General features: G+C 41.5%; 1 protein-coding gene across 5 annotated transcripts in view; it reads right to left on the bottom strand.

Moving 5' to 3' along the window:
• ttll10 (tubulin tyrosine ligase-like family, member 10) overlaps nucleotides 1–13,732 on the bottom strand; it is a 39,535-nt gene that overhangs the window by 16,011 nt on the left and 9,792 nt on the right. The window contains exon 1 of one of the 5 annotated variants that reach the window (XM_071475352.1): nucleotides 333–1,492. The exons of 3 other annotated variants lie outside the window; for them this stretch is intronic. The gene's annotated coding sequence lies outside the window, so the exon portion shown is untranslated. Of the gene's footprint in view, nucleotides 1–307; nucleotides 1,493–13,732 lie in introns of those variants that run through there. One more of the 5 variants, XM_071475355.1, reaches the window with a different exon arrangement.

A 13,732-nucleotide genomic window follows, 5' to 3' on the forward strand; every position in this document is an offset into this window, starting at 1 on the left:
TGATGTATTACTTATTCCTTTAAACTCAATTGAAAGATACCACGCACATAATACCACATCTGACCATTTGTCCTAAGAATGGAGATGGTGGGTGGAGTGTGTAAGACTATTTTTGAGTCTAACACAGCTCAGGAGCCCCAGGTTTGATAGGAGGCCCTCTCGTTCACTTTTTTTATTTCCAAGCAGTGAAGTGATTTCACATTGTGGCACTGTTTTTTTTTTTTAATTTATTTTACATACAAGTGTGCTGTGAGCACAGTATGTAAAACAGGATACAGACTGCAGTGGTGCATCAAGGCACTCCTACCTTTGTCCTTGACCGAAGCACTGACCTCAGAACTGGAGCTGGTCCTGGCTGCTGCACTGTGGCAGCTCACTGCTCATAAATAGTCAGAATGGGACGAACACAGCGGACACATTTTCCCATGGGGCTTCTGCCCTGACCTATAATCTGTTCCATTCCTCTGTGACCAACTTTTACAGGAGTTCCCTTTCATACGTGAGTGTGTGACAGCTTGACATTTTTAATGTACATCAGCACAGGCATGTCAGCAGGTATGTCACAGCCGTTTAACCTCTGTTGTGCTGCTGTTCCACCCCATTGGCAAACCCAGTAAAAGTGAGTTGAGCCTCCTCATCCAGGAGAGCAGCGGAACAGGAATCTGGTCCGACTGCACCAAGCATGCACAGACCAGCGCAAGAATCCTCTGCAGGCTCTCTGCCAGTCAGGAATGTGATCCGGTGGCCTGACGTCACCAAGGGGGGAAGTAACTAATAACAGTTACCGCCTTTTAGTAGACAGTTTTTGAAGTGGTTATTTTATCATTTTACAGAAACATATTTTAATTTTGAGTCTTTCTTTGCTGCAATGTAAAACCATGTGCATCACAAACCTAGAGCAATTTCTTTTTGGGGACATACAAGGTCATTTATGAAAGGTGTAAAATATATTTTCAATTGAGGCAATTTCAAAATATATATTAGTTTTTTATAAAACTATATTTTCAGTGCAATTTTTTATTATAGTTGAAATAGTAGGAATTAGTTAGTAGGGTTGAAAATACTGCAACATTAATAATTATTTTTAATCTGCACCATCAATGCAAAATGAAGACAGTTCTCTCTATCCTGGCAACAGTAAATGATTCACTTTATCACTACTGCTAGTAAAGCAAAATAAACTATACTGAACTTAAAATTGAGTCTGAATCTTGGTGCTCCTTCTTTGTGATATCACATAAATGAAGCTCAGCGAAAATGCAGACAGGACGACTATCCTCACGCATGCCTACTAAGTCACAATCACCATCTTCGCTATCCATACGCTCACCCACTCATCTTGTCTTTATCCAATCACAACCTGGCACGGAGGCTTTCAGCCAATAATAGCTGTCAAATTTTAAAAGAGCTGTTCTCTCTCTGCTCTCATTGTGCTGTCATTTAAACACCGTGTTCATTCTGTGACCCACCTCTACCCCTTCACCAGACTACCTCCAGTCATACCACCTGATCGGAGTTCAATCTCATGGCAACGCTCCCATCCTCACGCTCCACCACCAGCGTCTAGGCTTGGGGGGACGGGTCCTCTAATCAAAGGACCTCAATACCATGGATCACGTCCACGGTGATCCACTTCCTGCGGGGGTCTAAGCGCCAAAGTTTCTTTCTGCTCACAATAAACTTAATTTTACTAAATTTCTCACTCTCTTATTAGTCTCCCGATTGAAATAGCTGCTCACCTGCTGTTTGAGGCCCAATAACACACATCTATCTCATTCACTTAGGATTAAACTATTAAACATGAAGTAGGTCTCCACAGCATCCTCGCTCCACCAACAAAAGTAAAATGTTTAGACCAAATTGGTTTTATTTATGTGTGTTTGAGTTGACAAAGTAGTACTTACAGGCCTTTTTGCATTTTGGCTTGTCATGTAGGAGATGAGCATGAGTGACTCTGCTCACAAGCAACACCAGGACACTGAAACTGAATTCAGCCATCTTATTGTTTAATGTGTGTTTTTCCTCGTGTGACGTGTAAAAATGTCTTTTGTTAAAAAGGCTTGTTGGACATGGATATAAATGTTTGTATCAGCAATCAAATAATACATTACCTAAGGACAATATATAAAAAGAGGTATCAGCAAACTTGTCATAACATATCCTCTTAATTCAGGTACTTTTTGATCTCATCTTCACAGATTTTGATTCTTTATTTGTAGAAGCTGTTATTCAACACCACTTTAATCACCCATGATTCACTGGGTTCATGATGACTTTAAAACAGTCGTATATAAGGATGGGGAAAACAGACTCCTCCAACTACAGGTGAAGATAATTCACTTCATTTAAGCAGTTTTCTTAGACCCTTTTAGCTCTACAGAGCTTACAATGTACAGAGAAAAGTTTGTTTTGCTCATTTGTTAACTTGGCTTGAAATGGCATGACACCTGGCATGAAACAGGCTAATAAAGCTAGTAAACTAAATTCCAGACAGCAAAGGGACAAATTGCTAGAAATTAAAGAATGTATACATAAAAATAACACAAAAGTCCAGAATATCTGGGAAGTAATGTTCTGGCACTGATAAGCTCTTTCTCTCTGCTCATTTCTTGAGCCTCAATGTGAAAAAGCATGACTGTCGGCTAGCCCCCCAGCATGGGAGATCAGTGAGGCCAAGGGCTCTTTATGTTAAATGGCTAAATGGTTTTTGTGTTTGTGCTCCAACTGATAAAATCAGAGCTGTGTTTAACCAGTCAACTGAACCCATGAGCTAACAGGCCTAATTAAACACCATAGCCATACTATTGGCTCTGTGTGAGAGGGAGAGATAGGGAGAGACCAAAAAAAAAAAAAAAAAAAAACGTTTTTCATGTAAGTCAGTAAATGTAACCAGTGACCAAACAGACTCTGTGTATGGATTTCAGCTAGCAAAAGCAGTGCTGTCTCTACTGTAAGTTGCCCGGCTCCTGGCAGAGAAAACACACCTTGTGCTTCTCAGTTTATCAAGCTAGCCTACTGTGTGCTCCCATAGACTGGGACACAATGAGGGCTTAGCTGATGGGGGGGGGGACCTCATGGGTAAATTGAGGCATTTAAAAAGAAGCTCTGTTCAGTGGTAACCTGATCCACACCTGACTGGGGCTCGGCATTCCGGTCTGGCCGAGGGAACAGTTCACAATTACCAGAGAACCTGCTACAAAGGGCCAGTGCGCAGGAGAGCTGAATAAATTGTATATAAAGAAAAAACAGATCCTGAAAACGTGTTTAGAAAGAGAAAAATGAACAGGAGAGACATTTCAAAATTTTATCCCACTTTATTTAATCTTTTCATTTACGTCACATAACATCATATGACAATAAATGCAGTCAACAGTATGTACAGTGTGTGTCAAATTTTTAGCTGGAGAAATGCCAGGTTCCTCGAAGGAATTCACTTATTGCGGTAAGAGGAACAAAGCAGATCTATCAACAGATAAAAGTCTTTTCTATAATACATTTTATAACATGGCTTTCACATTAACATTCCTGCTAGAAGCGAAATTGCAGTGCAGAATTCATCAAGAAAGCCCATTGTAAGTACAACGGCCTGCTGCTCAGTGAAGAAACTCTGACTCAAGTCACGTGGAAGAAACCCCAAGATGTCACTCAATCTTCCAGTGCAAGGATCATAGTTCCATAGTCATCATCATTCAGCCCCATCTGCCACTATTATTAATATGATGATGTGCTTCCCTGAACTGCCCTTTGTCAATACCCTGCATGTGAGATGCACGAGAGTGAGAGAGGGGGAAGTAAGAGAGTAGAAGGTAATGCCATTCAATGGACGGCATTACCAGACAGTATTAGACACCAATAATTACATCTAACCATGTCTGGTAAGACGCCTATCAACAGGCAGGAAGGATGACCTCTGAGCTTTCACCTGTGCAAAGAGGAAGGCGAGAGCTGGAGGAAACAGAACAGTGCAGCAGAACCAGGGTGAAATAAGCAGTTCCTCTTTTGTCGCAATCACATATTCTGCACACGCTACACTGTACTTTCATTGATTCACACATTTAAATTGGCCAATCATGCAGAGAGAGAATAAAAGCCAAGAGTAAACAGACCAAGGAAAGAAGCAAACTAAGCTTGGTAAACTCTTTGTTCCAATCTTTCTACATTATTGCATTGATACACAAATATGTGACGCCAACACAAAGGAGGGATAACTGAAAAAAAGCTATTCCGTGTTTCTGTGGCTTGAATAATGGAGCTGGGTCGGCAAATAAAGGTGTGGTTCAATCTTAGCGGGGTAATTCTCCCTCCTTAAACAAACATTAGGTTTCTGCTCGTCCCACGACTATTATTTGTCTTTGTTTCTGGTGTCTGTTGAAAGGCTGTACCCATTATATTCACATTTCTGTCCAGACAATGATTAAAATTGTCTTCAGTTAAGTCATTTCATCTCAATCAAATCAACAGTGCATGAAATCAGGGCAGGTTTTACATTTTTACATACGTAACACACCACCTACAGTTGACCTAAAAACTCTATTTAGCGTCTGCCTAAAGCATTAAGGTATCAATTAATTGATCTTGTCCTTCTTTTAAGAAAAGCTTTAGAAACCTAGGAAGAGGCCAAAGCGTCTGTAGCATTTTTTTTTTTGAACAGTAAAGCACTCTCAGGTGAGCTCATGTGTCAGTTTCAGGATGTGCCACGCAAGTAAGGCTAGTTGGACCAATCACTGCCACACAACACAAAGAGCAACACTGTTCAGGGGAGGGAACAAGGAAATAAGGTCCTGCAGGACCGGTGGAACCATCAACCGACTGCTATTCTTTAACTTGGGTGCGGTGGGGTTGCCATAAAAGTAAAAAAAAAAAAAAAAAGACAGGGAAGTAGGTAAAGGTGTAAAAGAAAAACACATAAAAGCTGACCTTTAGGGGTATTGCTGAATAAAAGGTCTCTTTTAAACTTTTTGAAAATAAAAGACTTATAAAGGTTCATGTATTTTTATACAAACCAATGCCCTGTCTGTCAACACTGTATATCATCTGTGCTGCTTTTCTTTTTTAGCCGTGACTGCTCCACATGCAATGCAGCCTGGGGCATCTATGAAGATTAAGTGTATGGTAAACAAAAGACAGTTAACCCTTTCTGGGTATTAACTTCAGAGTAAAAAGTGAGACACTTCCTGGTTGGAAGTGTGAGATACTGCCAACCAGCCGGCCCCGCGTATCAAGATTGCACTTCACTGACAACATCAAAGGATTCTTACAGATTTCAACAGTCATTAACATTTTCTTGGACTTCAAGGTAACATTTAATGGGCAACTAACCAAGAGTCACGCTGGAGACCACAGAGTCACCCAGGAAACATCGTTACCAGACAGTGTTAGAACAACAGTTGTACAATCCAGCACTGTCGGGTAAGATGGATCCTGAGAGCCATTTCTGTTGCTGCTCAAGTATTTGATCCAGGGCCCCCAGCCAGGAGCACACCGCTGCTAACATTGCTAAAGTAGTTTGCCTGGTTGCAGTCCGCAGATGACTATCATCATCATTACCAGGCAGTATTAGAGAAAGTGAGGATATCCAATGCTGCCTCGTAAGATGGAGATCATCACCCAAACACGAGATATCTTGTAACTACACTCCTAAAGTCAACACCACTAACTGGTAGAACATTATGTGATATCAGTGACGTTTATGAGAGGTTAATGAATGAATCATTGTGACATCTACTGAGGCAGATTTGGGTGTGAGCAGTGCGCCAAAGGTTAAATACCTTTGTCTAGAAGAAAAAAGGGGAACTCAGCCTCAGAGTAAATGTGTATGTCGGCATGAAACAAGTGAGTATTCAACACAAAGTATAGCCTAGAATATGCAGCTTTTCCTTTCCACTGATACGTTTCAGTTATGTAGTTTTATGGTGGCAAACTGAGCCCTGTATTGCCCAAGAATAGGCTTGTAAGTAGGAGTAGGGATGTCCTTATTTGGAGACCACTTTTCCATAGTATAACTGCTGAGCCCTCGTTGTGTTTGGGGATCTTAGCTTAAACTTGCTGTCACAGAAGACTGGGCCACAGTAGTTGTTAATGATTGCCCAAACCTGTTCCAACTAGTCTAAATCTATGGCACGGCAAGGTTGGGAGGGCTGCTTTTCACACAATACACAGCAGTTACTGATTTCAAACGCCGTCACGTCACACTCATGAACTCCAAAATGCCACCAAGTCAAAAGCGAGTCAGCCTCAGGGAGATGTTTTTTTCCCACACCGTACTGTATCCCGGCAGATGGGTAACTCTGTTTTTATGTTGCAACACACTACTTCTGGCTCTAATAAAGCAGCGCTGTCAAATCTGATTCAACAGATGTTTCGTGGAATGGAAGGAAGGAAAAAGCCAAGTTTTTCTTTTCTGTTTTCCGTTGGTGGACCTCTCAGGCCGTTGTCTTTGTGTTTGCTGAGTGATGAAAGGCTGAAGGAATGCTGCTCAGCCCGACCTGAGCCTGACGCTGTGTATGCAGAAGGTCACTGAAACAGCCCTCGTTTACTGAATAACGTGGATCATTCACAGGTACACCGCGTGAAATCCTCACACCCTGTACTGACGTTTTAATGTACATTATTATTATCTAACTCAAACATTAAAGGAGTATTTTATCCCTTCAGTGATCCTAAAGAGCCATTAGACTGTGTATTATACCCTATAATTTGTTAGATTGGATATGCAATTTACTGTATTAAATAACATGTAGGCTAATAATGGAGAGTTCCCCTTTTTTTTCCAACAAAGATTTGATTTTTGTTTGCGCCCTAATGTTCTAAGCAAAAAGAACCGGCCCTCTTTCTTCACAAAATTCTGTTGACAAACAGAACTAATTTCTCTAAGAACAGAACCCCAAATGAAAAGGTGAGACATCATTGTGTTCAGGAAGAAAGAGCAGGTTTCCAGTCATCCTGCAAGCAATGCAAAAGTAGAGCACAAGAGAGAGGGGGAGGGAGACGGAGAGAGAAAGAAAAGAGAGCGTAAGGGAGGGAAAAGTTCAGGGAGGTAAGGTGGAGAAGGAAAATGGAGAATGCACCTGTAACCTTACCGTCATGAAAGGTACCCCATGGAAAGAATGCAACAAAACCAAAGTAAAGTGAGTATATTTGGAGGGAGGGGGCTGAAAAAGAAAGAGAAAAAAGATCTTGAATTTCCAGCCCGCTGCCTGAGAATGCTCCGTCTTCCTCCCGGTCAGTCAGGCCCCATGAAATGAGAAAGCCAAGCAGACCTGCTCTCCCAGACTCTATTTAGTTAATCATCAGCATTATAAACCAGTGCTGCGGGCCCTCTGAGGAAGAAAAGAGGGAGAGAGAGAGAGAAAGAAAGAGTGAAAAAAGATTAGCCCAGAAAATTATAGCTGGTGGAAACGAGCTGTGAAAATAACAGTACCTGATCAAAGTAGTTGCATGTCCTGTTACCTGTCGAAATAACTAACCAAGCCCTACGTCCGACAAACTTCCCCTCAAATTGTACTTTTGTCCAAATACTTCCTCTTCTTCTCCTGTTCAAGGTTATACACTGAAGAGTTTTTCCCATTGTTGTACATGGTACTCTTCGCAGTGGGAGTCCTAACCACTCACGGCTGCCCACACGTTTAGCCTGTTCGAAGTGAGGCGTGATCAGGTAACTCTGCCCTCTGTGCTGGAATGTGACTCCACTGTGAAGTGCACAACCTGATAGGTAAACTGGCCTGGCCCTTAATCAATAGTTGCTGTCTTTGAAAGAAAACAATGGCAGGGAAACCCAAAACCTTATTTAACTTGTTATCGCAGCGCCACCTAACTGAGCCTTTGGTCTACTGAGGAGCAGCCTGGTAGCTGTGACATTCAGGCCACGGTACTGCTTATCATCCATGTGCCGCTGCAACTACTTGTTTTTTTGTTTGTTTTTTCTCCCTTAATATATATACTGTACTTATAATTTATATATGTCATCATAGAGCTAGTTGCTCCTCCCCCTTGCTAAGTGTTAGTTCACCTCTCTGTTTTGAATATTTCAGGATTAAAATATTCAGTAGATTTGATTATCAAAAGGGAATTGCACTTTTCCTTTCCTGCTTACTGGCAGGCTCCTTTTGCCTTTCTGTTTTGAATGATACAAATAATAATAATATAAAAAATAATAATGATAAAAGAAAAAAGAAAAAAATAATAAAAACTTGTAAAATTGCATCTGTTAAAGTTGATTAAATGTGGAATAATTGCAAAAAGAGGAACATTTTAAACTATAAAAAGATCTTAAACTTAATATTTCCTCCCCATCATGGCTTCTTAATGAAAAAAAGTAAACAGCCTTCTTCAAACATTAGCTCAGCATTAACTTTTACAAATGGCCCAGGCCCATAATGCAGTGTCACTCACCCTATCAGCTGAATCAAACTGCAGCTTTAACTTAACCTCTCACCCCGTGTGGTGATAAGAGCTACAGTTCTCTTTCATTTCCCACCTGCGACTCAAACACGAACAAACAACAATTAAATCAGTCCACCATTTCATCTGGCCTGCCAGTCATTAAATCTCGCTTTCTGTTGAAATTCTACTCTGCACTTCCCGCCCTGTTGCCATACACTGGCAGGGTGACTAGCGTCATGTGACTTGCAGCTATTCAGGTTTATGAAAGAAATGAACAAATGTTTCTCTTTCCACCAATCACAACCTTCCACCTCGCTCTGCAGCCTCTGCTGTACAGTAGCTATGCGGTAGACATTTTCCCTCCATTTTCCCTTCTTCTTCCCAGACTGCAACAGTCCTCATCTGCTTAAAAATACTAGACACTAGAAGACTTAGTCACTAATACCTGCTTCTATCTAATGGAAATTCTCTGCTCTGATAAGTGCTACACTGCTGTCTGTCTAAACTTGCAGCAAAACCTCAGAGGCAAGGAAGACAGATGAGCAGACATTTTATGTTCGACACATATCCACTTCATGATAGACTTCCTTTTTTTCATTCTAAAAGTGCACAAAACAAGCACTGTTCCATCAAATCTCTATCTTAAAACACCAAAAGAGAAAAGAAGTAACAGGCTGACCGCGAAAATGAAAACTATCTGAAAAGATAATCTAGGCCTTACAGTTCAACAGGTTACAAGGAAAAGTTGCCGAATGAGTTCTGAACTCATATAATTATCACTTAACTATAATGTTTGTTAATCTAATCAGGTATTGCTTCCAGGTTATTAATTTGCAAAGCGGTTTCATACCGTAATTTCATGGATGTCTCCTTGTAAAGTACATTTAACGCTCTTAAAGACGGAGTCAGCCTCTGTCTTCATATCCTTTGACAAGTCTGGCAGTTTGCCTTTACCTGCCCCAACTGGTCTATCCAGTTTAGGAATGAGCGTTGGCTCTATTGTTTCCTCTTCTTTCTCTCTGGTTAAATGGAGCTGGAATTCGATACACATTATTTTCGCTTCCCATCGAAACTACCTATACCCTCCTAGATCAGCGCACAATCGCCACGGGCTACGTAAAATGATCTAATTCGTTTGACCGCACATTTCCTGATCTTAGCCGATGAACAAATGTCCTTAAAGTTTTAATTATGCCATCGCTGAGCAACAGGTTAAGACGACAGCTCAAGTCTTAAAGATGGAGAATGAAGACAAAGAAGGGATCACATTTGTGAATTTACCCCGTCTTTCCCAGGTGTGGTCGCCGAGCCATAAACCCAAGACAAGAGGCATCATTGTGTGAGGGCTCTTGACGCCCCGTTGGCTAGTCTTCCTCTTTCCTGCTCCTGCTGAAGGACAGTCGACCTCTGGAGTGGTGGTTAGGAAGGAAAAAAAGCCGTCCCTTTCAGGTAGATGCTGCCGTAGACAAACCCCGGAACAAAACCAACCAGTTTGAGGCACGTCAGCGATCTTCCTGCTGCCCGAGCAGAACTTGTTTTTTTCCAGGTGCTCTTGTCGGCGGTGTTAGGCGGTTAAGCTCCTGAAGCAGACAGAGGCTGAATTTGTAAAGGGCTTGGTTTACATGTAGCCTGACCCCCCCTCCTCCCATTTTCCCCCACAGGTGTAATTTTCAGGTTGCAGCCAATGTCCTTAGCCTCTGGCGCTCACAGGTGTGTCCCCCGTGCTGTCCTCAACCAATCATGGTTCAGACGAAACCCAAACCCCCTCCGACCCCTCCCACCCTCTGACTCCCCCATCACCGGTTCGCTCACCTCCACCCTCAGCCCCCAGGTACCTTGTTGTCTGTTTTTTTATGATGTCAGCTCAGGCTTCTGTGGGAACGACCTCTTCTGTTCCTAACAACTGAGACAACAGCTAAACCACCATCATCCTCAACTGCCAAACACACCCAACCTGTCCAAGCACAGAAAATATATCATGAGGTCCAACAAACCATAAGGGCCTTGTATTAAAAAAAACATGAATCTGTGAGGTATTATCAGATGCATAAACCTTTACCTACTTCTCAGTTGTATGTACCCGCCATAACCTGAATTACCTGCCCTTTGCTCTCATGCCTTCTCTCTGCCTCCCTTTGTGTCCACACGCCTTTTTTGTCCCAACAATAACCCGGCTGAGTTACAGCGGGAGCGACAGGTGAACAAAGTGCAGGTGAGTAAAACTTGAGAAAGACACACCAGCAGTTTCAGGTCATTCTGAGTGGTGAGAGGTGGGGGAGCAGCGACTAGGGGGCTGGTAGGGGCTCTTGGCCCCCGAGGGCAAACAAGGACCTAATCCAAAGCTTGGCCAGGCCTTGGCTGGATGCTGGGCAAGGCACCCACTTTCGGTCTTGAGGTGTAATTGTCGGGATTAGTCTCTCAACAATGAGCACAATGCCAGAGCCATATCCTGTTTCAGCAGGGGCGTGGCACAGGTTACTGCAGAGCTACGCTGGCAGAGATGGAGGAAGGTGATTGTTTGAATTTGTAAGTCATAAAGCAAACAGTAGTCAGTGAAATAATGAGCCAAACTACAGTAAAAATCAACCATTATCCACCAAACATTTTCCTTTAAATTCTAGGACCGTTATTACAATAAAGCTCTATGTTAAGCCTCAGTTCAAGACGGACTGTGGATAATGAGCTGATTCAGACTGTGTGGTTGGTTATCTTTCCTCAACATAAAAAACCCTTACCCACACTTCAGCCCAGTGTCTAAAGAAAATCCCTACTTTCTTCTTAAGTTAACAACATAAAGCTGGCTTTAGTGCCTGTAAGTCTGAGCAACCAGCTTTAGAGGAATGAAACAATCAAAAACACCAATCCAAGCAATACTGCTTAACTAGACCACCAGACCTAGACCTCTTAATAGTGACAGAAAATATGTGCTTAAAGGTAACCTATTAGCTTTTTTTGTCTTTCACCAAGTCAGCCCTGACTGAAGCTCAGTCTCTTCAAAGGGAGAAGTCAGTGAATTGCTCTGGCCTGAAAGGTTTGCCTTGTTTAGGCTTTTCATTTGCATACCAAATGAGGTTTGGAGTGGAGCACAGAGGCCTGACCTGAACTTATTTGGGTACTGATGGCTATCTGGCCAGCAGGTCACGCAAGGCAGGATGTAAGGATATCCATCAGCAGCACTGACCCAGCAGCTACATCACAAACACAGACACACAGAAGCAAACTCATTTTCATGCATATACATGTTCTAACTCCCAGCTGCTAAAAAGACCCTGCTCCAAGGCTTTAATGAAAGTAAATAGTTTTAAAATGGACTCAGATATATGTATACACAAGCATTTGCTCCTCCATGTTGAAGAAGTACCCCGATCCTTTACTTAAGTATAAATTGCAATACAATGATGAGAAAATGCTTAATAAAAATAGAAGTCCTGGATTCAAAATCCCACTAAAGTTTTATCTACTTTTTATACAGTTTTTGTTCAGTTCAGTATTTAAATTCAGTGGTTCTCTCAAGCATCACAAGATAAATCTGAAGGGATGAAGATGATTAATAAAAAAGGAAAGAAGAAGAAAATGGCACACAATTTGAATTGCGTTCTTGTCTAATGTTTGCTTCTTTTTTTTTTTTTCTGTGAAAATCTTTGGTGGAATTACAGAAACTCATAGGTGAAACAGGACAAAGGGCCACAACCAGACACAGCTTTTTTTAAAGGAGTCACAAGCCAAAATGTTGTACTTTACAGGTCTATTATATGTTTTTGATGTAAAATCTTTATCTGAAAAGTAACTAGTATCATGCAAATTGCTGGATTAAAAACTGCAATATTTCCTCAATATTGTAGTGGAGTACAAGTATAAAGAAGCATACAATACATACATTTACTGAAGTAAAATACAAGTACTTCAAAAATTGTCCCTAAGTGGTTAGTACTTAGTTACTCACCTCTGCTTATTCAAGAGGGGAGGAGGCAAAATACATAATGCTCATTCAAGAGCACAGATTAGTAATTTACGAACACAAATTATTAATTCAAGAGCACAATTGGTTAAATTGTTTGCACAAATTGGAGGAAAGAATGTCCATGACACCTCCTTGCTCTATAGATATAGATGTTTTAACTTTTTGGTTTTTGTTATTAAGGCAGGCTCTTTTTCCCAGTTTGAAATTTAGGTCTGAATTGTGATGTCCTTTTCCCGGACTCACTCCCCACAGCTTGATTTACACTGTAATCCTGAATGGGTTTGTGCACTGGATGTAACCACAGCACCAGATATCCTGGGGATTAAAAGATGAGATGGGACAAATCTGTGACAAGTAAAATCTTGATCACTGTAGAAGTTAACAGCACGGTTAACGGCATTAATTATCCCAACAAGCCACTGGACAGTTTGACAGGTTGTCAGCAGATGTGTGACTCACAGTTTGGATCTATGTCATAGCTCTTCAACTGAAAAAAGAAGAGCAAAGACTCATGTTTGTTTTATTTTTCAGAACATTTCCATGTAGCCCTTCACTAATCTGCATTCAGTATCCAAGGTTACTAGTGAAGCTGTATCTGCCCTCAGGCCTTTAACTGAATCTTGATGTAGCTTTCATGGTGCTAAGACAACTGAGAATCACAATGCAACAGGTGACCTTGAAGGGCCCATATGGTCCTCTCAAAACACAAGAAAGTCAAAGTGCTGTTTGCTCACAAAACATATGTAACACCTATAAATTAATCATTTCTCGTGGACATAAAACTGGATCTATGAGCGCCTTGTGTCATTTATGACTATCAGGCTGTAAAAGCATGACTGTATCATTCTGTCACATCCTCACCTGTGACCTATTTGCACCTGGTTTTCTCAAAGTTATATTATTGATGTGCAGTAATGTGGTCTGAGTTTTCAGTCTGTGCTTTTAGAGGCACCACATGATTTTCTGAGGAAGGCCTGAGGAGCAGGACAAGTGATTAACAGTGTGTGGGATTCCTTCCTTCCTGTGAGTAAGACTTTACCTGTATGGACGTTGTGAAGTGAGCTGCAAGCCTCTAAGTTGAGTTTCATACTGAACTCAACTCATACTCAATATTCATACTGTTGCTTATATAGTCATCCTCAGTACAGTTGTTTGGATTTAGAAGAGTTTGAAATTCTACAGAAGCATGAAACAACCAAGTGGCAACCTCCAGGGCTGAAAAATGAAGCCGCCCAAGTGCCAAAAATTACAGTTCCCACAGACCCTGGGAGCCTGGTACAACAATGGTTTTGGTCTCTACAGCTAATTTTCACTTTCGTGAGTTTTTATATAACTCACCCATTTAAATTGCATTAAGGCTTAGAGTCAGGCATAATTGAGGGTGTGGCC

Source organism: Trachinotus anak, unplaced genomic scaffold, assembly GCF_046630095.1.
Source record: "Trachinotus anak isolate AG129_WGS33_773 ecotype Australia unplaced genomic scaffold, CSIRO_AGI_Tana_v1 ptg000004l, whole genome shotgun sequence".
Lineage (NCBI taxonomy): Eukaryota > Metazoa > Chordata > Actinopteri > Carangiformes > Carangidae > Trachinotus > Trachinotus anak.